General features: G+C 39.8%; 28 non-coding genes across 28 annotated transcripts; all 28 read left to right on the top strand.

Annotated features, from left to right (window-relative positions):
* The first annotated feature begins 218 nt into the window (after positions 1 to 218).
* On the top strand, positions 219 to 291 carry TRNAK-CUU (transfer RNA lysine (anticodon CUU)). The gene has a single exon. It is a non-coding gene; the product is annotated as a tRNA-Lys (tRNA).
* Positions 292 to 1,314: 1,023 nt separating this feature from the next.
* TRNAA-AGC (transfer RNA alanine (anticodon AGC)) lies at positions 1,315 to 1,387 on the top strand. The gene has a single exon. It is a non-coding gene; the product is annotated as a tRNA-Ala (tRNA).
* A 352-nt stretch (positions 1,388 to 1,739) lies between these two features.
* TRNAK-CUU (transfer RNA lysine (anticodon CUU)) lies at positions 1,740 to 1,812 on the top strand. Its single transcript has one exon. It is a non-coding gene; the product is annotated as a tRNA-Lys (tRNA).
* A 612-nt stretch (positions 1,813 to 2,424) lies between these two features.
* On the top strand, positions 2,425 to 2,497 carry TRNAK-CUU (transfer RNA lysine (anticodon CUU)). The gene has a single exon. It is a non-coding gene; the product is annotated as a tRNA-Lys (tRNA).
* A 344-nt stretch (positions 2,498 to 2,841) lies between these two features.
* TRNAA-AGC (transfer RNA alanine (anticodon AGC)) lies at positions 2,842 to 2,914 on the top strand. Its single transcript has one exon. It is a non-coding gene; the product is annotated as a tRNA-Ala (tRNA).
* A 352-nt stretch (positions 2,915 to 3,266) lies between these two features.
* TRNAK-CUU (transfer RNA lysine (anticodon CUU)) lies at positions 3,267 to 3,339 on the top strand. The gene has a single exon. It is a non-coding gene; the product is annotated as a tRNA-Lys (tRNA).
* Positions 3,340 to 4,793: 1,454 nt separating this feature from the next.
* Positions 4,794 to 4,866, top strand: TRNAK-CUU (transfer RNA lysine (anticodon CUU)). Its single transcript has one exon. It is a non-coding gene; the product is annotated as a tRNA-Lys (tRNA).
* Positions 4,867 to 5,491: 625 nt separating this feature from the next.
* Positions 5,492 to 5,564, top strand: TRNAK-CUU (transfer RNA lysine (anticodon CUU)). The gene has a single exon. It is a non-coding gene; the product is annotated as a tRNA-Lys (tRNA).
* A 769-nt stretch (positions 5,565 to 6,333) lies between these two features.
* TRNAK-CUU (transfer RNA lysine (anticodon CUU)) lies at positions 6,334 to 6,406 on the top strand. Its single transcript has one exon. It is a non-coding gene; the product is annotated as a tRNA-Lys (tRNA).
* A 612-nt stretch (positions 6,407 to 7,018) lies between these two features.
* Positions 7,019 to 7,091, top strand: TRNAK-CUU (transfer RNA lysine (anticodon CUU)). Its single transcript has one exon. It is a non-coding gene; the product is annotated as a tRNA-Lys (tRNA).
* Positions 7,092 to 7,435: 344 nt separating this feature from the next.
* Positions 7,436 to 7,508, top strand: TRNAA-AGC (transfer RNA alanine (anticodon AGC)). Its single transcript has one exon. It is a non-coding gene; the product is annotated as a tRNA-Ala (tRNA).
* A 1,037-nt stretch (positions 7,509 to 8,545) lies between these two features.
* TRNAK-CUU (transfer RNA lysine (anticodon CUU)) lies at positions 8,546 to 8,618 on the top strand. The gene has a single exon. It is a non-coding gene; the product is annotated as a tRNA-Lys (tRNA).
* Positions 8,619 to 8,962: 344 nt separating this feature from the next.
* On the top strand, positions 8,963 to 9,035 carry TRNAA-AGC (transfer RNA alanine (anticodon AGC)). Its single transcript has one exon. It is a non-coding gene; the product is annotated as a tRNA-Ala (tRNA).
* Positions 9,036 to 9,387: 352 nt separating this feature from the next.
* On the top strand, positions 9,388 to 9,460 carry TRNAK-CUU (transfer RNA lysine (anticodon CUU)). The gene has a single exon. It is a non-coding gene; the product is annotated as a tRNA-Lys (tRNA).
* A 2,139-nt stretch (positions 9,461 to 11,599) lies between these two features.
* Positions 11,600 to 11,672, top strand: TRNAK-CUU (transfer RNA lysine (anticodon CUU)). Its single transcript has one exon. It is a non-coding gene; the product is annotated as a tRNA-Lys (tRNA).
* A 625-nt stretch (positions 11,673 to 12,297) lies between these two features.
* Positions 12,298 to 12,370, top strand: TRNAK-CUU (transfer RNA lysine (anticodon CUU)). The gene has a single exon. It is a non-coding gene; the product is annotated as a tRNA-Lys (tRNA).
* Positions 12,371 to 12,982: 612 nt separating this feature from the next.
* TRNAK-CUU (transfer RNA lysine (anticodon CUU)) lies at positions 12,983 to 13,055 on the top strand. Its single transcript has one exon. It is a non-coding gene; the product is annotated as a tRNA-Lys (tRNA).
* Positions 13,056 to 13,667: 612 nt separating this feature from the next.
* Positions 13,668 to 13,740, top strand: TRNAK-CUU (transfer RNA lysine (anticodon CUU)). Its single transcript has one exon. It is a non-coding gene; the product is annotated as a tRNA-Lys (tRNA).
* Positions 13,741 to 14,084: 344 nt separating this feature from the next.
* Positions 14,085 to 14,157, top strand: TRNAA-AGC (transfer RNA alanine (anticodon AGC)). Its single transcript has one exon. It is a non-coding gene; the product is annotated as a tRNA-Ala (tRNA).
* Positions 14,158 to 14,509: 352 nt separating this feature from the next.
* TRNAK-CUU (transfer RNA lysine (anticodon CUU)) lies at positions 14,510 to 14,582 on the top strand. Its single transcript has one exon. It is a non-coding gene; the product is annotated as a tRNA-Lys (tRNA).
* Positions 14,583 to 15,194: 612 nt separating this feature from the next.
* TRNAK-CUU (transfer RNA lysine (anticodon CUU)) lies at positions 15,195 to 15,267 on the top strand. Its single transcript has one exon. It is a non-coding gene; the product is annotated as a tRNA-Lys (tRNA).
* Positions 15,268 to 16,721: 1,454 nt separating this feature from the next.
* Positions 16,722 to 16,794, top strand: TRNAK-CUU (transfer RNA lysine (anticodon CUU)). Its single transcript has one exon. It is a non-coding gene; the product is annotated as a tRNA-Lys (tRNA).
* Positions 16,795 to 17,563: 769 nt separating this feature from the next.
* On the top strand, positions 17,564 to 17,636 carry TRNAK-CUU (transfer RNA lysine (anticodon CUU)). Its single transcript has one exon. It is a non-coding gene; the product is annotated as a tRNA-Lys (tRNA).
* Positions 17,637 to 18,248: 612 nt separating this feature from the next.
* On the top strand, positions 18,249 to 18,321 carry TRNAK-CUU (transfer RNA lysine (anticodon CUU)). The gene has a single exon. It is a non-coding gene; the product is annotated as a tRNA-Lys (tRNA).
* A 624-nt stretch (positions 18,322 to 18,945) lies between these two features.
* Positions 18,946 to 19,018, top strand: TRNAK-CUU (transfer RNA lysine (anticodon CUU)). The gene has a single exon. It is a non-coding gene; the product is annotated as a tRNA-Lys (tRNA).
* A 612-nt stretch (positions 19,019 to 19,630) lies between these two features.
* TRNAK-CUU (transfer RNA lysine (anticodon CUU)) lies at positions 19,631 to 19,703 on the top strand. Its single transcript has one exon. It is a non-coding gene; the product is annotated as a tRNA-Lys (tRNA).
* A 769-nt stretch (positions 19,704 to 20,472) lies between these two features.
* On the top strand, positions 20,473 to 20,545 carry TRNAK-CUU (transfer RNA lysine (anticodon CUU)). Its single transcript has one exon. It is a non-coding gene; the product is annotated as a tRNA-Lys (tRNA).
* Positions 20,546 to 21,157: 612 nt separating this feature from the next.
* Positions 21,158 to 21,230, top strand: TRNAK-CUU (transfer RNA lysine (anticodon CUU)). The gene has a single exon. It is a non-coding gene; the product is annotated as a tRNA-Lys (tRNA).
* The last annotated feature ends 204 nt before the right edge of the window (positions 21,231 to 21,434 follow it).

Here is a 21,434-nt window from a genome sequence, read left to right as displayed (position 1 = left end):
AGGTATTCGTTAGCTTGTGAGAGCAATTTGAGTTCTTATGCAATCTCACAATGACATTTCCACAACTTCCATTTCAATTTTGTCTCCTTTTACTTGACACTCTGTCCACTGAGGGATCTATAAATGATAAGTTCCTTGAAAAACAAGAGTTGAGGAATATCCAGGAACTGGTTTTCTTAATGAAAAACGATCAGTTTGCATTCTACTTTAAAGAGGGAGCCCGGCTAGCTCAGTCGGTAGAGCATGCGACTCTTAATCTCAGGGTCGTGGGTTCGAGCCCCACGTTGGGCGAAAACGAGTAATTTTTGCAGGATTATTGCATTGGATCTCATAATATGGCAATTAATCTTGCATTAGACATGCAATAACTCCCAAAAATTGTATATCTTTGGTTTCCCATTGGTGGGAAATGTAACTTCAAGATTAGGTAGGGCATTAGTCAGCGATATTACTCCTATTCAAGTACTAAACAGGCCAACCTGAACTGTAAAACATCCCCTAAGTGGAGGTAAGGCATCAGTTAGGAGTGAACTGAACACTCATGTAATGGGCAATTTGTCGTCAAATAAAGTGTCGTAGGCATTAACATTACTTTTGAAATGTTATTCTGAGGGAGCACACAGGGGAATTAGCTCAAATGGTACAGCGCTCGCTTAGCATGCGAGAGGTAGCGGGATTGATGCCCGCATTCTCCATTCTAAAATGTACATACATTTTATTTTTAACTTGTCATTGCCAAGCTTGTTGCATAGTAAGAACAGATAAATCACAGATGGCTTTCATATATGGTCCACTGAGGGATCTATAAATGATAAGTTCCTTGAAAAACAAGAGTTGAGGAATATCCAGGAACTGGTTTTCTTAATGAAAAACGATCAGTTTGCATACTACTTTAAGGAGGGAGCCCGGCTAGCTCAGTCGGTAGAGCATGAGACTCTCAGGGTCGTGGGTTCGAGCCCCACGTTGGGCGAAAACGAGTAATTTTTGCAGGATTATTGCATTGGATCTCATAATATGGCAATTAATCTTGCATTAGACATGCAATAACTCCCAAAAATTGTATATCTTTGGTTTCCCATTGGTGGGAAATGTAACTTCAAGATTAGGTAGGGCATTAGTCTAGATTAACATACAGCGATATTACTCCTATTCAAGTACTAAACAGGCCAACCTGAACTGTAAAACATCCCCTAAGTGGAGGTAAGGCATCAGTTAGGAGTGAACTGAACACTCATGTAATGGGCAATTTGACGTCAAATAAAGTGTGGAAGGCATTAACATTACTTTTGAAATGTTATTCTGAGGGAGCACACAGGGGAATTAGCTCAAATGGTAGAGCGCTCGCTTAGCATGCGAGAGGTAGCGGGATCGATGCCCGCATTCTCCATTCTAAAATGTACATACATTTTATTTTTAACTTGTCATTGCCAAGCTTGTTGCATAGTAAGAACAGATAAATCACAGATGGCTTTCATATATGGTCACATCATAACAACTAAAGGGGTTTTATCAAAAGGGTTTAGGTATTCGTTAGCTTGTGAGAGCAATTTGAGTTCTTATGCAATCTCACAATGACATTTCCACAACTTCCATTTCGATTTTGTCTCCTTTTACTTGACACTCTGTCCACTGAGGGATCTATAAATGATAAGTTCCTTGAAAAACAAGAGTTGAGGAATATCCAGGAACTGGTTTTCTTAATGAAAAACGATCAGTTTGCATTCTACTTTAAAGAGGGAGCCCGGCTAGCTCAGTCGGTAGAGCATGAGACTCTTAATCTCAGGGTCGTGGGTTCGAGCACCACGTTGGGCGAAAACGAGTAATTTTTGCAGGATTATTGCATTGGATCTCATAATATGGCAATTAATCTTGCATTAGACATGCAATAACTCCCAAAAATTGTATATCTTTGGTTTCCCATTGGTGGGAAATGTAACTTCAAGATTAGGTAGGGCATTAGTCAGCGATATTACTCCTATTCAAGTACTAAACAGGCCAACCTGAACTGTAAAACATCCCCTAAGTGGAGGTAAGGCATCAGTTAGGAGTGAACTGAACACTCATGTAATGGGCAATTTGACGTCAAATAAAGTGTCGTAGGCATTAACATTACTTTTGAAATGTTATTCTGAGGGAGCACACAGGGGAATTAGCTCAAATGGTAGAGCGCTCGCTTAGCATGCGAGAGGTAGCGGGATTGATGCCCGCATTCTCCATTCTAAAATGTACATACATTTTATTTTTAACTTGTCATTGCCAAGCTTGTTGCATAGTAAGAACAGATAAATCACAGATGGCTTTCATATATGGTCCACTGAGGGATCTATAAATGATAAGTTCCTTGAAAAACAAGAGTTGAGGAATATCCCGGAACTGGTTTTCTTAATGAAAAACGATCAGTTTGCATACTACTTTAAAGAGGGAGCCCGGCTAGCTCAGTCGGTAGAGCATGAGACTCTTAATCTCAGGGTCGTGGGTTCGAGCCCCACGTTGGGCGAAAACGAGTAATTTTTGCAGGATTATTGCATTGGATCGCATAATATGGCAATTAATCTTGCATTAGACATGCAATAACTCCCAAAAATTGTATATCTTTGGTTTCCCATTGGTGGGAAATGTAACTTCAAGATTAGGTAGGGCATTAGTCTAGATTAACATACAGCGATATTACTCCTATTCAAGTACTAAACAGGCCAACCTGAACTGTAAAACATCCCCTAAGTGGAGGTAAGGCATCAGTTAGGAGTGAACTGAACACTCATGTAATGGGCAATTTGACGTCAAATAAAGTGTGGAAGGCATTAACATTACTTTTGAAATGTTATTCTGAGGGAGCACACAGGGGAATTAGCTCAAATGGTAGAGCGCTCGCTTAGCATGCGAGAGGTAGCGGGATCGATGCCCGCATTCTCCATTCTAAAATGTACATACATTTTATTTTTAACTTGTCATTGCCAAGCTTGTTGCATAGTAAGAACAGATAAATCACAGATGGCTTTCATATATGGTCACATCATAACAACTAAAGGGGTTTTATCAAAAGGGTTTAGGTATTCGTTAGCTTGTGAGAGCAATTTGAGTTCTTATGCAATCTCACAATGACATTTCCACAACTTCCATTTCAATTTTGTCTCCTTTTACTTGACACTCTGTCCACTGAGGGATCTATAAATGATAAGTTCCTTGAAAAACAAGAGTTGAGGAATATCCAGGAACTGGTTTTCTTAATGAAAAACGATCAGTTTGCATTCTACTTTAAAGAGGGAGCCCGGCTAGCTCAGTCGGTAGAGCATGAGACTCTTAATCTCAGGGTCGTGGGTTCGAGCCCCACGTAGGGCGAAAACGAGTAATTTTTGCAGGATTATTGCATTGGATCTCATAATATGGCAATTAATCTTGCATTAGACATGCAATAACTCCCAAAAATTGTATATCTTTGGTTTCCCATTGGTGGGAAATGTAACTTCAAGATTAGGTAGGGCATTAGTCAGCGATATTACTCCTATTCAAGTACTAAACAGGCAAACCTGAACTGTAAAACATCCCCTAAGTGGAGGTAAGGCATCAGTTAGGAGTGAACTGAACACTCATGTAATGGGCAATTTGACGTCAAATAAAGTGTCGTAGGCATTAACATTACTTTTGAAATGTTATTCTGAGGGAGCACACAGGGGAATTAGCTCAAATGGTAGAGCGCTCGCTTAGCATGCGAGAGGTAGCGGGATTGATGCCCGCATTCTCCATTCTAAAATGTACATACATTTTATTTTTAACTTGTCATTGCCAAGCTTGTTGCATAGTAAGAACAGATAAATCACAGATGGCTTTCATATATGGTCCACTGAGGGATCTATAAATGATAAGTTCCTTGAAAAACAAGAGTTGAGGAATATCCCGGAACTGGTTTTCTTAATGAAAAACGATCAGTTTGCATACTACTTTAAAGAGGGAGCCCGGCTAGCTCAGTCGGTAGAGCATGAGACTCTTAATCTCAGGGTCGGGGGTTCGAGCCCCACGTTGGGCGAAAACGAGTAATTTTTGCAGGATTATTGCATTGGATCGCATAATATGGCAATTAATCTTGCATTAGACATGCAATAACTCCCAAAAATTGTATATCTTTGGTTTCCCATTGGTGGGAAATGTAACTTCAAGATTAGGTAGGGCATTAGTCTAGATTAACATACAGCGATATTACTCCTATTCAAGTACTAAACAGGCCAACCTGAACTGTAAAACATCCCCTAAGTGGAGGTAAGGCATCAGTTAGGAGTGAACTGAACACTCATGTAATGGGCAATTTGACGTCAAATAAAGTGTCGTAGGCATTAACATTACTTTTGAAATGTTATTCTGAGGGAGCACACAGGGGAATTAGCTCAAATGGTAGAGCGCTCGCTTAGCATGCGAGAGGTAGCGGGATTGATGCCCGCATTCTCCATTCTAAAATGTACATACATTTTATTTTTAACTTGTCATTGCCAAGCTTGTTGCATAGTAAGAACAGATAAATCACAGATGGCTTTCATATATGGTCACATCATAACAACTAAAGGGGTTTTATCAAAAGGGTTTAGGTATTCGTTAGCTTGTGAGAGCAATTTGAGTTCTTATGCAATCTCACAATGACATTTCCACAACTTCCATTTCAATTTTGTCTCCTTTTACTTGACACTCTGTCCACTGAGGGATCTATAAATGATAAGTTCCTTGAAAAACAAGAGTTGAGGAATATCCAGGAACTGGTTTTCTTAATGAAAAACGATCAGTTTGCATTCTACTTTAAAGAGGGAGCCCGGCTAGCTCAGTCGGTAGAGCATGAGACTCTTAATCTCAGGGTCGTGGGTTCGAGCCCCACGTTGGGCGAAAACGAGTAATTTTTGCAGGATTATTGCATTGGATCTCATAATATGGCAATTAATCTTGCATTAGACATGCAATAACTCCCAAAAATTGTATATCTTTGGTTTCCCATTGGTGGGAAATGTAACTTCAAGATTAGGTAGGGCATTAGTCTAGATTAACATACAGCGATATTACTCCTATTCAAGTACTAAACAGGCCAACCTGAACTGTAAAACATCCCCTAAGTGGAGGTAAGGCATCAGTTAGGAGTGAACTGAACACTCATGTAATGGGCAATTTGACGTCAAATAAAGTGTCGTAGGCATTAACATTACTTTTGAAATGTTATTCTGAGGGAGCACACAGGGGAATTAGCTCAAATGGTACAGCGCTCGCTTAGCATGCGAGAGGTAGCGGGATTGATGCCCGCATTCTCCATTCTAAAATGTACATACATTTTATTTTTAACTTGTCATTGCCAAGCTTGTTGCATAGTAAGAACAGATAAATCACAGATGGCTTTCATATATGGTCCACTGAGGGATCTATAAATGATAAGTTCCTTGAAAAACAAGAGTTGAGGAATATCCCGGAACTGGTTTTCTTAATGAAAAACGATCAGTTTGCATACTACTTCAAAGAGGGAGCCCGGCTAGCTCAGTCGGTAGAGCATGAGACTCTTAATCTCAGGGTCGTGGGTTTGAGCCCCACGTTGGGCGAACACGAGTAATTTTTGCAGGATTATTGCATTGGATCTCATAATATGGCAATTAATCTTGCATTAGACATGCAATAACTCCCAAAAATTGTATATCTTTGGTTTCCCATTGGTGGGAAATGTAACTTCAAGATTAGGTAGGGCATTAGTCTAGATTAACATACAGCGATATTACTCCTATTCAAGTACTAAACAGGCCAACCTGAACTGTAAAACATCCCCTAAGTGGAGGTAAGGCATCAGTTAGGAGTGAACTGAACACTCATGTAATGGGCAATTTGACGTCAAATAAAGTGTGGAAGGCATTAACATTACTTTTGAAATGTTATTCTGAGGGAGCACACAAGGGAATTAGCTCAAATGGTAGAGCGCTCGCTTAGCATGCGAGAGGTAGCGGGATCGATGCCCGCATTCTCCATTCTAAAATGTACATACATTTTATTTTTAACTTGTCATTGCCAAGCTTGTTGCATAGTAAGAACAGATAAATCACAGATGGCTTTCATATATGGTCACATCATAACAACTAAAGGGGTTTTATCAAAAGGGTTTAGGTATTCGTTAGCTTGTGAGAGCAATTTGAGTTCTTATGCAATCTCACAATGACATTTCCACAACTTCCATTTCAATTTTGTCTCCTTTTACTTGACACTCTGTCCACTGAGGGATCTATAAATGATAAGTTTCTTGAAAAACAAGAGTTGAGGAATATCCAGGAACTGGTTTTCTTAATGAAAAACGATCAGTTTGCATTCTACTTTAAAGAGGGAGCCCGGCTAGCTCAGTCGGTAGAGCATGCGACTCTTAATCTCAGGGTCGTGGGTTCGAGCCCCACGTTGGGCGAAAACGAGTAATTTTTGCAGGATTATTGCATTGGATCTCATAATATGGCAATTAATCTTGCATTAGACATGCAATAACTCCCAAAAATTGTATATCTTTGGTTTCCCATTGGTGGGAAATGTAACTTCAAGATTAGGTAGGGCATTAGTCAGCGATATTACTCCTATTCAAGTACTAAACAGGCCAACCTGAACTGTAAAACATCCCCTAAGTGGAGGTAAGGCATCAGTTAGGAGTGAACTGAACACTCATGTAATGGGCAATTTGACGTCAAATAAAGTGTCGTAGGCATTAACATTACTTTTGAAATGTTATTCTGAGGGAGCACACAGGGGAATTAGCTCAAATGGTACAGCGCTCGCTTAGCATGCGAGAGGTAGCGGGATTGATGCCCGCATTCTCCATTCTAAAATGTACATACATTTTATTTTTAACTTGTCATTGCCAAGCTTGTTGCATAGTAAGAACAGATAAATCACAGATGGCTTTCATATATGGTCCACTGAGGGATCTATAAATGATAAGTTCCTTGAAAAACAAGAGTTGAGGAATATCCAGGAACTGGTTTTCTTAATGAAAAACGATCAGTTTGCATACTACTTTAAAGAGGGAGCCCGGCTAGCTCAGTCGGTAGAGCATGAGACTCTTAATCTCAGGGTCGTGGGTTCGAGCCCCACGTTGGGCGAAAACGAGTAATTTTTGCAGGATTATTGCATTGGATCTCATAATATGGCAATTAATCTTGCATTAGACATGCAATAACTCCCAAAAATTGTATATCTTTGGTTTCCCATTGGTGGGAAATGTAACTTCAAGATTAGGTAGGGCATTAGTCTAGATTAACATACAGCGATATTACTCCTATTCAAGTACTAAACAGGCCAACCTGAACTGTAAAACATCCCCTAAGTGGAGGTAAGGCATCAGTTAGGAGTGAACTGAACACTCATGTAATGGGCAATTTGACGTCAAATAAAGTGTGGAAGGCATTAACATTACTTTTGAAATGTTATTCTGAGGGAGCACACAGGGGAATTAGCTCAAATGGTAGAGCGCTCGCTTAGCATGCGAGAGGTAGCGGGATCGATGCCCGCATTCTCCATTCTAAAATGTACATACATTTTATTTTTAACTTGTCATTGCCAAGCTTGTTGCATAGTAAGAACAGATAAATCACAGATGGCTTTCATATATGGTCACATCATAACAACTAAAGGGGTTTTATCAAAAGGGTTTAGGTATTCGTTAGCTTGTGAGAGCAATTTGAGTTCTTATGCAATCTCACAATGACATTTCCACAACTTCCATTTCGATTTTGTCTCCTTTTACTTGACACTCTGTCCACTGAGGGATCTATAAATGATAAGTTCCTTGAAAAACAAGAGTTGAGGAATATCCAGGAACTGGTTTTCTTAATGAAAAACGATCAGTTTGCATTCTACTTTAAAGAGGGAGCCCGGCTAGCTCTGTTGGTAGAGCATGAGACTCTTAATCTCAGGGTCGTGGGTTCGAGCACCACGTTGGGCGAAAACGAGTAATTTTTGCAGGATTATTGCATTGGATCTCATAATATGGCAATTAATCTTGCATTAGACATGCAATACCTCCCAAAAATTGTATATCTTTGGTTTCCCATTGGTGGGAAATGTAACTTCAAGATTAGGTAGGGCATTAGTCAGCGATATTACTCCTATTCAAGTACTAAACAGGCCAACCTGAACTGTAAAACATCCCCTAAGTGGAGGTAAGGCATCAGTTAGGAGTGAACTGAACACTCATGTAATGGGCAATTTGACGTCAAATAAAGTGTCGTAGGCATTAACATTACTTTTGAAATGTTATTCTGAGGGAGCACACAGGGGAATTAGCTCAAATGGTAGAGCGCTCGCTTAGCATGCGAGAGGTAGCGGGATTGATGCCCGCATTCTCCATTCTAAAATGTACATACATTTTATTTTTAACTTGTCATTGCCAAGCTTGTTGCATAGTAAGAACAGATAAATCACAGATGGCTTTCATATATGGTCCACTGAGGGATCTATAAATGATAAGTTCCTTGAAAAACAAGAGTTGAGGAATATCCCGGAACTGGTTTTCTTAATGAAAAACGATCAGTTTGCATACTACTTTAAAGAGGGAGCCCGGCTAGCTCAGTCGGTAGAGCATGAGACTCTTAATCTCAGGGTCGTGGGTTCGAGCCCCACGTTGGGCGAAAACGAGTAATTTTTGCAGGATTATTGCATTGGATCGCATAATATGGCAATTAATCTTGCATTAGACATGCAATAACTCCCAAAAATTGTATATCTTTGGTTTCCCATTGGTGGGAAATGTAACTTCAAGATTAGGTAGGGCATTAGTCTAGATTAACATACAGCGATATTACTCCTATTCAAGTACTAAACAGGCCAACCTGAACTGTAAAACATCCCCTAAGTGGAGGTAAGGCATCAGTTAGGAGTGAACTGAACACTCATGTAATGGGCAATTTGACGTCAAATAAAGTGTGGAAGGCATTAACATTACTTTTGAAATGTTATTCTGAGGGAGCACACAGGGGAATTAGCTCAAATGGTAGAGCGCTCGCTTAGCATGCGAGAGGTAGCGGGATCGATGCCCGCATTCTCCATTCTAAAATGTACATACATTTTATTTTTAACTTGTCATTGCCAAGCTTGTTGCATAGTAAGAACAGATAAATCACAGATGGCTTTCATATATGGTCACATCATAACAACTAAAGGGGTTTTATCAAAAGGGTTTAGGTATTCGTTAGCTTGTGAGAGCAATTTGAGTTCTTATGCAATCTCACAATGACATTTCCACAACTTCCATTTCAATTTTGTCTCCTTTTACTTGACACTCTGTCCACTGAGGGATCTATAAATGATAAGTTCCTTGAAAAACAAGAGTTGAGGAATATCCAGGAACTGGTTTTCTTAATGAAAAACGATCAGTTTGCATTCTACTTTAAAGAGGGAGCCCGGCTAGCTCAGTCGGTAGAGCATGAGACTCTTAATCTCAGGGTCGTGGGTTCGAGCCCCACGTTGGGCGAAAACGAGTAATTTTTGCAGGATTATTGCATTGGATCTCATAATATGGCAATTAATCTTGCATTAGACATGCAATAACTCCCAAAAATTGTATATCTTTGGTTTCCCATTGGTGGGAAATGTAACTTCAAGATTAGGTAGGGCATTAGTCAGCGATATTACTCCTATTCAAGTACTAAACAGGCCAACCTGAACTGTAAAACATCCCCTAAGTGGAGGTAAGGCATCAGTTAGGAGTGAACTGAACACTCATGTAATGGGCAATTTGACGTCAAATAAAGTGTCGTAGGCATTAACATTACTTTTGAAATGTTATTCTGAGGGAGCACACAGGGGAATTAGCTCAAATGGTAGAGCGCTCGCTTAGCATGCGAGAGGTAGCGGGATTGATGCCCGCATTCTCCATTCTAAAATGTACATACATTTTATTTTTAACTTGTCATTGCCAAGCTTGTTGCATAGTAAGAACAGATAAATCACAGATGGCTTTCATATATGGTCCACTGAGGGATCTATAAATGATAAGTTCCTTGAAAAACAAGAGTTGAGGAATATCCAGGAACTGGTTTTCTTAATGAAAAACGATCAGTTTGCATACTACTTTAAAGAGGGACCCCGGCTAGCTCAGTCGGTAGAGCATGAGACTCTTAATCTCAGGGTCCTGGGTTTGAGCCCCACGTTGGGCGAAAACGAGTAATTTTTGCAGGATTATTGCATTGGATCTCATAATATGGCAATTAATCTTGCATTAGACATGCAATAACTCCCAAAAATTGTATATCTTTGGTTTCCCATTGGTGGGAAATGTAACTTCAAGATTAGGTAGGGCATTAGTCTAGATTAACATACAGCGATATTACTCCTATTCAAGTACTAAACAGGCCAACCTGAACTGTAAAACATCCCCTAAGTGGAGGTAAGGCATCAGTTAGGAGTGAACTGAACACTCATGTAATGGGCAATTTGACGTCAAATAAAGTGTCGTAGGCATTAACATTACTTTTGAAATGTTATTCTGAGGGAGCACACAGGGGAATTAGCTCAAATGGTAGAGCGCTCGCTTAGCATGCAAGAGGTAGCGGGATCGATGCCCGCATTCTCCATTCTAAAATGTACATACATTTTATTTTTAACTTGTCATTGCCAAGCTTGTTGCATAGTAAGAACAGATAAATCACAGATGGCTTTCATATATGGTCACATCATAACAACTAAAGGGGTTTTATCAAAAGGGTTTAGGTATTCGTTAGCTTGTGAGAGCAATTTGAGTTCTTATGCAATCTCACAATGACATTTCCACAACTTCCATTTCGATTTTGTCTCCTTTTACTTGACACTCTGTCCACTGAGGGATCTATAAATGATAAGTTCCTTGAAAAACAAGAGTTGAGGAATATCCAGGAACTGGGTTTCTTAATGAAAAACGATCAGTTTGCATTCTACTTTAAAGAGGGAGCCCTGCTAGCTCAGTCGGTAGAGCATGAGACTCTTAATCTCAGGGTCGTGGGTTCGAGCACCACGTTGGGCGAAAACGAGTAACTTTTGCAGGATTATTGCATTGGATCTCATAATATGGCAATTAATCTTGCATTAGACATGCAATAACTCCCAAAAATTGTATATCTTTGGTTTCCCATTGGTGGGAAATGTAACTTCAAGATTAGGTAGGGCATTAGTCAGCGATATTACTCCTATTCAAGTACTAAACAGGCCAACCTGAACTGTAAAACATCCCCTAAGTGGAGGTAAGGCATCAGTTAGGAGTGAACTGAACACTCATGTAATGGGCAATTTGACGTCAAATAAAGTGTCGTAGGCATTAACATTACTTTTGAAATGTTATTCTGAGGGAGCACACAGGGGAATTAGCTCAAATGGTAGAGCGCTCGCTTAGCATGCGAGAGGTAGCGGGATTGATGCCCGCATTCTCCATTCTAAAATGTACATACATTTTATTTTTAACTTGTCATTGCCAAGCTTGTTGCATAGTAAGAACAGATAAATCACCGATGGCTTTCATATATGGTCCACTGAGGGATCTATAAATGATAAGTTCCTTGAAAAACAAGAGTTGAGGAATATCCAGGAACTGGTTTTCTTAATGAAAAACGATCAGTTTGCATACTACTTTAAAGAGGGAGCCCGGCTAGCTCAGTCGGTAGAGCATGAGACTCTTAATCTCAGGGTCCTGGGTTCGAGCCCCACGTTGGGCGAAAACGAGTAATTTTTGCAGGATTATTGCATTGGATCTCATAATATGGCAATTAATCTTGCATTAGACATGCAATAACTCCCAAAAATTGTATATCTTTGGTTTCCCATTGGTGGGAAATGTAACTTCAAGATTAGGTAGGGCATTAGTCTAGATTAACATACAGCGATATTACTCCTATTCAAGTACTTAACAGGCCAACCTGAACTGTAAAACATCCCCTAAGTGGAGGTAAGGCATCAGTTAGGAGTGAACTGAACACTCATGTAATGGGCAATTTGACGTCAAATAAAGTGTCGTAGGCATTAACATTACTTTTGAAATGTTATTTTGAGGGAGCACACAGGGGAATTAGCTCAAATGGTAGAGCGCTCGCTTAGCATGCGAGAGGTAGCGGGATTGATGCCCGCATTCTCCATTCTAAAATGTACATACATTTTATTTTTAACTTGTCATTGCCAAGCTTGTTGCATGGTAAGAACAGATAAATCACAGATGGCTTTCAAATATGGTCCACTGAGGGATCTATAAATGATAAGTTCCTTGAAAAACAAGAGTTGAGGAATATCCAGGAACTGGTTTTCTTAATGAAAAACGATCAGTTTGCATACTACTTTAAAGAGGGAGCCCGGCTAGCTCAGTCGGTAGAGCATGAGACTCTTAATCTCAGGGTCGTGGGTTCGAGCCCCACGTTGGGCGAAAACGAGTAATTTTTGCAGGATTATTGCATTGGATCTCATAATATGGCAATTAATCTTGCATTAGACATGCAATAACTCCCAAAAATTGTATATCTTTGGTTTCCCATTGGTGGGAAATGTAACTTCAAGATTAGGTAGGGCATTAGTCAGCGATATTACTCCTATTCAAGTACTAAACAGGCCAACCTGAACTGTAAAACATCCCCTAAGTGGAGGTAAGGCATCAGTTAGGAGTGAACTGAACACTCATGTAATGGGCAATTTGACGTCAAATAAAGTGTCGTAGGCATTAACATTACTTTTGAAATGTTATTCTGAGGGAGCACACAGGGGAATTAGCTCAAATGGTAGAGCGCTCGCTTAGCATGCGAGAGGTAGCAGGATTGATGCCCGCATTCTCCATTCTAAAATGTACATACATTTTATTTTTAACTTGTCATTGCCAAGCTTGTTGCATAGTAAGAACAGATAAATCACAGATGGCTTTCATATATGGTCCACTGAGGGATCTATAAATGATAAGTTCCTTGAAAAACAAGAGTTGAGGAATATCCAGGAACTGGTTTTCTTAATGAAAAACGATCAGTTTGCATACTACTTTAAAGAGGGAGCCCGGCTAGCTCAGTCGGTAGAGCATGAGACTCTTAATCTCAGGGTCGTGGGTTCGAGCCCCACGTTGGGCGAAAACGAGTAATTTTTGCAGGATTATTGCATTGGATCTCATAATATGGCAATTAATCTTGCATTAGACATGCAATAACTCCCAAAAATTGTATATCTTTGGTTTCCCATTGGTGGGAAATGTAACTTCAAGATTAGGTAGGGCATTAGTCAGCGATATTACTCCTATTCAAGTACTAAACAGGCCAACCTGAACTGTAAAACATCCCCTAAGTGGAGGTAAGGCATCAGTTAGGAGTGAACTGAACACTCATGTAATGGGCAATTTGACGTCAAATAAAGTGTCGTAGGCATTAACATTACTTTTGAAATGTTATTCTGAGGGAGCACACAGGGGAATTAGCTCAAATGGTAGAGCGCTCGCTTAGCATGCGAGAGGTAGCGGGATTGATGCCCGCATTCTCCATTCTAAAATGTACATACATTTTATTTTTAACTTGTCATTGCCAAGCTTGTTGCATAGTAAGAACAGATAAATCACAGATGGCTTTCATATATGGTCCACTGAGGGATCTATAAATGATAAGTTCCTTGAAAAACAAGAGTTGAGGAATATCCAGGAACTGGTTTTCTTAATGAAAAACGATCAGTTTGCATACTACTTTAAAGAGGGAGCCCGGCTAGCTCAGTCGGTAGAGCATGAGACTCTTAATCTCAGGGTCGTGGGTTCGAGCCCCATGTTGGGCGAAAACGAGTAATTTTTGCAGGATTATTGCATTGGATCTCATAATATGGCAATTAATCTTGCATTAGACATGCAATAACTCCCAAAAATTGTATATCTTTGGTTTCCCATTGGTGGGAAATGTAACTTCAAGATTAGGTAGGGCATTAGTCTAGATTAACATACAGCGATATTACTCCTATTCAAGTACTAAACAGGCCAACCTGAACTGTAAAACATCCCCTAAGTGGAGGTAAGGCATCAGTTAGGAGTGAACTGAACACTCATGTAATGGGCAATTTGACGTCAAATAAAGTGTGGAAGGCATTAACATTACTTTTGAAATGTTATTCTGAGGGAGCACACAGGGGAATTAGCTCAAATGGTAGAGCGCTCGCTTAGCATGCGAGAGGTAGCGGGATCGATGCCCGCATTCTCCATTCTAAAATGTACATACATTTTATTTTTAACTTGTCATTGCCAAGCTTGTTGCATAGTAAGAACAGATAAATCACAGATGGCTTTCATATATGGTCACATCATAACAACTAAAGGGGTTTTATCAAAAGGGTTTAGGTATTCGTTAGCTTGTGAGAGCAATTTGAGTTCTTATGCAATCTCACAATGACATTTCCACAACTTCCATTTCGATTTTGTCTCCTTTTACTTGACACTCTGTCCACTGAGGGATCTATAAATGATAAGTTCCTTGAAAAACAAGAGTTGAGGAATATCCAGGAACTGGTTTTCTTAATGAAAAACGATCAGTTTGCATTCTACTTTAAAGAGGGAGCCCGGCTAGCTCAGTCGGTAGAGCATGACACTCTTAATCTCAGGGTCGTGGGTTCGAGCCCCACGTTGGGCGAAAACGAGTAATTTTTGCAGGATTATTGCATTGGATCTCATAATATGGCAATTAATCTTGCATTAGACATGCAATAACTCCCAAAAATTGTATATCTTTGGTTTCCCATTGGTGGGAAATGTAACTTCAAGATTAGGTAGGGCATTAGTCAGCGATATTACTCCTATTCAAGTACTAAACAGGCCAACCTGAACTGTAAAACATCCCCTAAGTGGAGGTAAGGCATCAGTTAGGAGTGAACTGAACACTCATGTAATGGGCAATTTGACGTCAAATAAAGTGTCGTAGGCATTAACATTACTTTTGAAATGTTATTCTGAGGGAGCACACAGGGGAATTAGCTCAAATGGTAGAGCGCTCGCTTAGCATGCGAGAGGTAGCGGGATTGATGCCCGCATTCTCCATTCTAAAATGTACCTACATTTTATTTTTAACTTGTCATTGCCAAGCTTGTTGCATAGTAAGAACAGATAAATCACAGATGGCTTTCATATATGGTCCACTGAGGGATCTATAAATGATAAGTTCCTTGAAAAACAAGAGTTGAGGAATATCCAGGAACTGGTTTTCTTAATGAAAAACGATCAGTTTGCATACTACTTTAAAGAGGGAGCCCGGCTAGCTCAGTCGGTAGAGCATGAGACTCTTAATCTCAGGGTCCTGGGTTCGAGCCCCACGTTGGGCGAAAAAGAGTAATTTTTGCAGGATTATTGCATTGGATCTCATAATATGGCAATTAATCTTGCATTAGACATGCAATAACTCCCAAAAATTGTATATCTTTGGTTTCCCATTGGTGGGAAATGTAACTTCAAGATTAGGTAGGGCATTAGTCTAGATTAACATACAGCGATATTACTCCTATTCAAGTACTAAACAGGCCAACCTGAACTGTAAAACATCCCCTAAGTGGAGGTAAGGCATCAGTTAGGAGTGAACTGAACACTCATGTAATGGTCAATTTGACGTCAAATAAAGTGTCGTAGGCATTAACATTACTTTTGAAATGTTATTCTGAGGGAGCACACAGGGGAATTAGCTCAAATGGTAGAGCGCTCGCTTAGCATGCGAGAGGTAGCGGGATTGATGCCCGCATTCTCCATTCTAAAATGTACATACATTTTATTTTTAACTTGTCATTGCCAAGCTTGTTGCATAGTAAGAACAGATAAATCACAGATGGCTTTCATATATGGTCACATCATAACAACTAAAGGGGTTTTATCAAAAGGGTTTAGGTATTCGTTAGCTTGTGAGAGCAATTTGAGTTCTTATGCAATCTCACAATGACATTTCCACAACTTCCATTTCAATTTTGTCTCCTTTTACTTGACACTCTGTCCACTGAGGGATCTATAAATGATAAGTTCCTTGAAAAACAAGAGTTGAGGAATATCCAGGAACTGGTTTTCTTAATGAAAAACGATCAGTTTGCATTCTACTTTAAAGAGGGAGCCCGGCTAGCTCAGTCGGTAGAGCATGAGACTCTTAATCTCAGGGTTGTGGGTTCGAGCCCCACGTTGTGCGAAAACGAGTAATTTTTGCAGGATTATTGCATTGGATCTCATATTATGGCAATTAATCTTGCATTAGACATGCAATAACTCCCAAAAATTGTATATCTTTGGTTTCCCATTGGTGGGAAATGTAACTTCAAGATTAGGTAGGGCATTAGTCAGCGATATTACTCCTATTCAAGTACTAAACAGGCCAACCTGAACTGTAAAACATCCCCTAAGTGGAGGTAAGGCATCAGTTAGGAGTGAACTGAACACTCATGTAATGGGCAATTTGACGTCAAATAAAGTGTCGTAGGCATTAACATTACTTTTGAAATGTTATTCTGAGGGAGCACACAGGGGAATTAGCTCAAATGGTAGAGCGCTCGCTTAGCATGCGAGAGGTAGCGGGATTGATGCCCGCATTCTCCATTCTAAAATGTACATACATTTTATTTTTAACTTGTCATTGCCAAGCTTGTTGCATAGTAAGAACAGATAAATCACAGATGGCTTTCATATATGGTCCACTGAGGGATCTATAAATGATAAGTTCCTTGAAAAACAAGAGTTGAGGAATATCCAGGAACTGGTTTTCTTAATGAAAAGCGATCAGTTTGCATACTACTTTAAAGAGGGAGCCCGGCTAGCTCAGTCGGTAGAGCATGAGACTCTTAATCTCAGGGTCCTGGGTTCGAGCCCCACGTTGGGCGAAAACGAGTAATTTTTGCAGGATTATTGCATTGGATCTCATAATATGGCAATTAATCTTGCATTAGACATGCAATAACTCCCAAAAATTGTATATCTTTGGTTTCCCATTGGTGGGAAATGTAACTTCAAGATTAGGTAGGGCATTAGTCTAGATTAACATACAGCGATATTACTCCTATTCAAGTACTAAACAGGCCAACCTGAACTGTAAAACATCCCCTAAGTGGAGGTAAGGCATCAGTTAGGAGTGAACTGAACACTCATGTAATGGGCAATTTGACGTCAAATAAAGTGTCGTAGGCATTAACATTACTTTTGAAATGTTATTCTGAGGGAGCACACAGGGGAATTAGCTCAAATGGTAGAGCGCTCGCTTAGCATGCGAGAGGTAGCGGGATTGATGCCCGCATTCTCCATTCTAAAATGTACATACATTTTATTTTTAACTTGTCATTGCCAAGCTTGTTGCATAGTAAGAACAGATAAATCACAGATGGCTTTCATATATGGTCACATCATAACAACTAAAGGGGTTTTATCAAAAGGGTTTAGGTATTCGTTAGCTTGTGAGAGCAATTTGAGTTCTTATGCAATCTCACAATGACATTTCCACAACTTCCATTTCAATTTTGTCTCCTTTTACTTGACACTCTGTCCACTGAGGGATCTATAAATGATAAGTTCCTTGAAAAACAAGAGTTGAGGAATATCCAGGAACTGGTTTTCTTAATGAAAAACGATCAGTTTGCATTCTACTTTAAAGAGGGAGCCCGGCTAGCTCAGTCGGTAGAGCATGAGACTCTTAATCTCAGGGTCGTGGGTTCGAGCCCCACGTTGGGCGAAAACGAGTAATTTTTGCAGGATTATTGCATTGGATCTCATATTATGGCAATTAATCTTGCATTAGACATGCAATAACTCCCAAAAATTGTATATCTTTGGTTTCCCATTGGTGGGAAATGTAACTTCAAGATTAGGTAGGGCATTAGTCAGCGATATTACTCCTATTCAAGTACTAAACAGGCCAACCTGAACTGTAAAACATCCCCTAAGTGGAGGTAAGGCATCAGTTAGGAGTGAACTGAACACTCATGTAATGGGCAATTTGACGTCAAATAAAGTGTCGTAGGCATTAACATTACTTTTGAAATGTTATTCTGAGGGAGCACACAGGGGAATTAGCTCAAATGGTAGAGCGCTCGCTTAGCATGCGAGAGGTAGCGGGATTGATGCCCGCATTCTCCATTCTAAAATGTACATACATTTTATTTTTAACTTGTCATTGCCAAGCTTGTTGCATAGTAAGAACAGATAAATCACCGATGGCTTTCATATATGGTCCACTGAGGGATCTATAAATGATAAGTTCCTTGAAAAACAAGAGTTGAGGAATATCCAGGAACTGGTTTTCTTAATGAAAAACGATCAGTTTGCATACTACTTTAAAGAGGGAGCCCGGCTAGCTCAGTCGGTAGAGCATGAGACTCTTAATCTCAGGGTCCTGGGTTCGAGCCCCACGTTGGGCGAAAACGAGTAATTTTTGCAGGATTATTGCATTGGATCTCATAATATGGCAATTAATCTTGCATTAGACATGCAATAACTCCCAAAAATTGTATATCTTTGGTTTCCCATTGGTGGGAAATGTAACTTCAAGATTAGGTAGGGCATTAGTCTAGATTAACATACAGCGATATTACTCCTATTCAAGTACTTAACAGGCCAACCTGAACTGTAAAACATCCCCTAAGTGGAGGTAAGGCATCAGTTAGGAGTGAACTGAACACTCATGTAATGGGCAATTTGACGTCAAATAAAGTGTCGTAGGCATTAACATTACTTTTGAAATGTTATCCTGAGGGAGCACACAGGGGAATTAGCTCAAATGGTAGAGCGCTCGCTTAGCATGCGAGAGGTAACGGGATTGATGCCCGCATTCTCCATTCTAAAATGTACATACATTTTATTTTTAACTTGTCATTGCCAAGCTTGTTGCATAGTAAGAACAGATAAATCACAGATGGCTTTCATATATGGTCCACTGAGGGATCTATAAATGATAAGTTCCTTGAAAAACAAGAGTTGAGGAATATCCAGGAACTGGTTTTCTTGATGAAAATGATCAGTTTGCATACTACTTTAAAGAGGGAGCCCGGCTAGCTCAGTCGGTAGAGCATGAGACTCTTAATCTCAGGATCCTGGGTTCGAGCCCCACGTTGGGCGAAAACGAGTAATTTTTGCAGGATTATTGCATTGGATCTCATAATATGGCAATTAATCTTGCATTAGACATGCAATAACTCCCAAAAATTGTATATCTTTGGTTTCCCATTGGTGGGAAATGTAACTTCAAGATTAGGTAGGGCATTAGTCAGCGATATTACTCCTATTCAAGTACTAAACAGGCCAACCTGAACTGTAAAACATCCCCTAAGTGGAGGTAAGGCATCAGTTAGGAGTGAACTGAACACTCATGTAATGGGCAATTTGACGTCAAATAAAGTGTCGTAGGCATTAACATTACTTTTGAAATGTTATTCTGAGGGAGCACACAGGGGAATTAGCTCAAATGGTAGAGCGCTCGCTTAGCATGCGAGAGGTAGCGGGATTGATGCCCGCATTCTCCATTCTAAAATGTACATACATTTTATTTTTAACTTGTCATTGCCAAGCTTGTTGCATAGTAAGAACAGATAAATCACAGATGGCTTTCATATATGGTCCACTGAGGGATCTATAAATGATAAGTTCCTTGAAAAACAAGAGTTGAGGAATATCCAGGAACTGGTTTTCTTAATGAAAAACGATCAGTTTGCATACTACTTTAAAGAGGGAGCCCGGCTAGCTCAGTCGGTAGAGCATGAGACTCTTAATCTCAGGGTCCTGGGTTCGAGCCCCACGTTGGGCGAAAACGAGTAATTTTTGCAGGATTATTGCATTGGATCTCATAATATGGCAATTAATCTTGCATTAGACATGCAATAACTCCCAAAAATTGTATATCTTTGGTTTCCCATTGGTGGGAAATGTAACTTCAAGATTAGGTAGGGCATTAGTCTAGATTAACATACAGCGATATTACTCCTATTCAAGTACTAAACAGGCCAACCTGAACTGTAAAACATCCCCTAAGTGGAGGTAAGGCATCAGTTAGGAGTGAACTGAACACTCATGTAATGGGCAATTTGACGTCAAATAAAGTGTCATAGGCATTAACATTACTTTTGAAATGTTATTCTGAGGTAGCACACAGGGGAATTAGCTCAAATGGTAGAGCGCTCGCTTAGCATGCGAGAGGTAGCGGGATTGATGCCCGCATTCTCCATTCTAAAATGTACATACATTTTATTTTTAACTTGTCATTGCCAAGCTTGTTGCATAGTAAGAACAGATAAATCACAGATGGCTTTCATATATGGTCACATCATAACAACTAAAGGGGTTTTATCAAAAGGGTTTAGGTATTCGTTAGCTTGTGAGAGCAATTTGAGTTCTTATGCAATCTCACAATGACATTTCCACAACTTCCATTTCAATTTTGTCTCCTTTTACTTGACACTCTGTCCACTGAGGGATCTATAAATGATAAGTTCCTTGAAAAACAAGAGTTGAGGAATATCCAGGAACTGGTTTTCTTAATGAAAAACGATCAGTTTGCATTCTACTTTAAAGAGGGAGCCCGGCTAGCTCAGTCGGTAGAGCATGAGACTCTTAATCTCAGGGTCGTGGGTTCGAGCCCCACGTTGGGCGAAAACGAGTAATTTTTGCAGGATTATTGCATTGGATCTCATATTATGGCAATTAATCTTGCATTAGACATGCAATAACTCCCAAAAATTGTATATCTTTGGTTTCCCATTGGTGGGAAATGTAACTTCAAGATTAGGTAGGGCATTAGTCAGCGATATTACTCCTATTCAAGTACTAAACAGGCCAACCTGAACTGTAAAACATCCCCTAAGTGGAGGTAAGGCATCAGTTAGGAGTGAACTGAACACTCATGTAATGGGCAATTTGACGTCAAATAAAGTGTCGTAGGCATTAACATTACTTTTGAAATGTTATTCTGAGGGAGCACACAGGGGAATTAGCTCAAATGGTAGAGCGCTCGCTTAGCATGCGAGAGGTAGCGGGATTGATGCCCGCATTCTCCATTCTAAAATGTACATACATTTTATTTTTAACTTGTCATTGCCAAGCTTGTTGCATAGTAAGAACAGATAAATCACAGATGGCTTTCATATATGGTCCACTGAGGGATCTATAAATGATAAGTTCCTTGAAAAACAAGAGTTGAGGAATATCCAGGAACTGGTTTTCTTAATGAAAAACGATCAGTTTGCATACTACTTTAAAGAGGGAGCCCGGCTAGCTCAGTCGGTAGAGCATGAGACTCTTAATCTCAGGGTCCTGGGTTCGAGCCCCACGTTGGGCGAAAACGAGTAATTTTTGCAGGATTATTGCATTGGATCTCATAATATGGCAATTAATCTTGCATTAGACATGCAATAACTCCCAAAAATTGTATATCTTTGGTTTCCCATTGGTGGGAAATGTAACTTCAAGATTAGGTAGGGCATTAGTCTAGATTAACATACAGCGATATTACTCCTATTCAAGTACTTAACAGGCCAACCTG

The sequence above is a fragment of the Lissotriton helveticus genome, chromosome 1_2, assembly GCF_964261635.1.
Source record: "Lissotriton helveticus chromosome 1_2, aLisHel1.1, whole genome shotgun sequence".
Lineage (NCBI taxonomy): Eukaryota > Metazoa > Chordata > Amphibia > Caudata > Salamandridae > Lissotriton > Lissotriton helveticus.
Note: the sequence above shows the minus strand (reverse complement) of the source record. Positions and strands in the feature narration are given on the sequence as shown.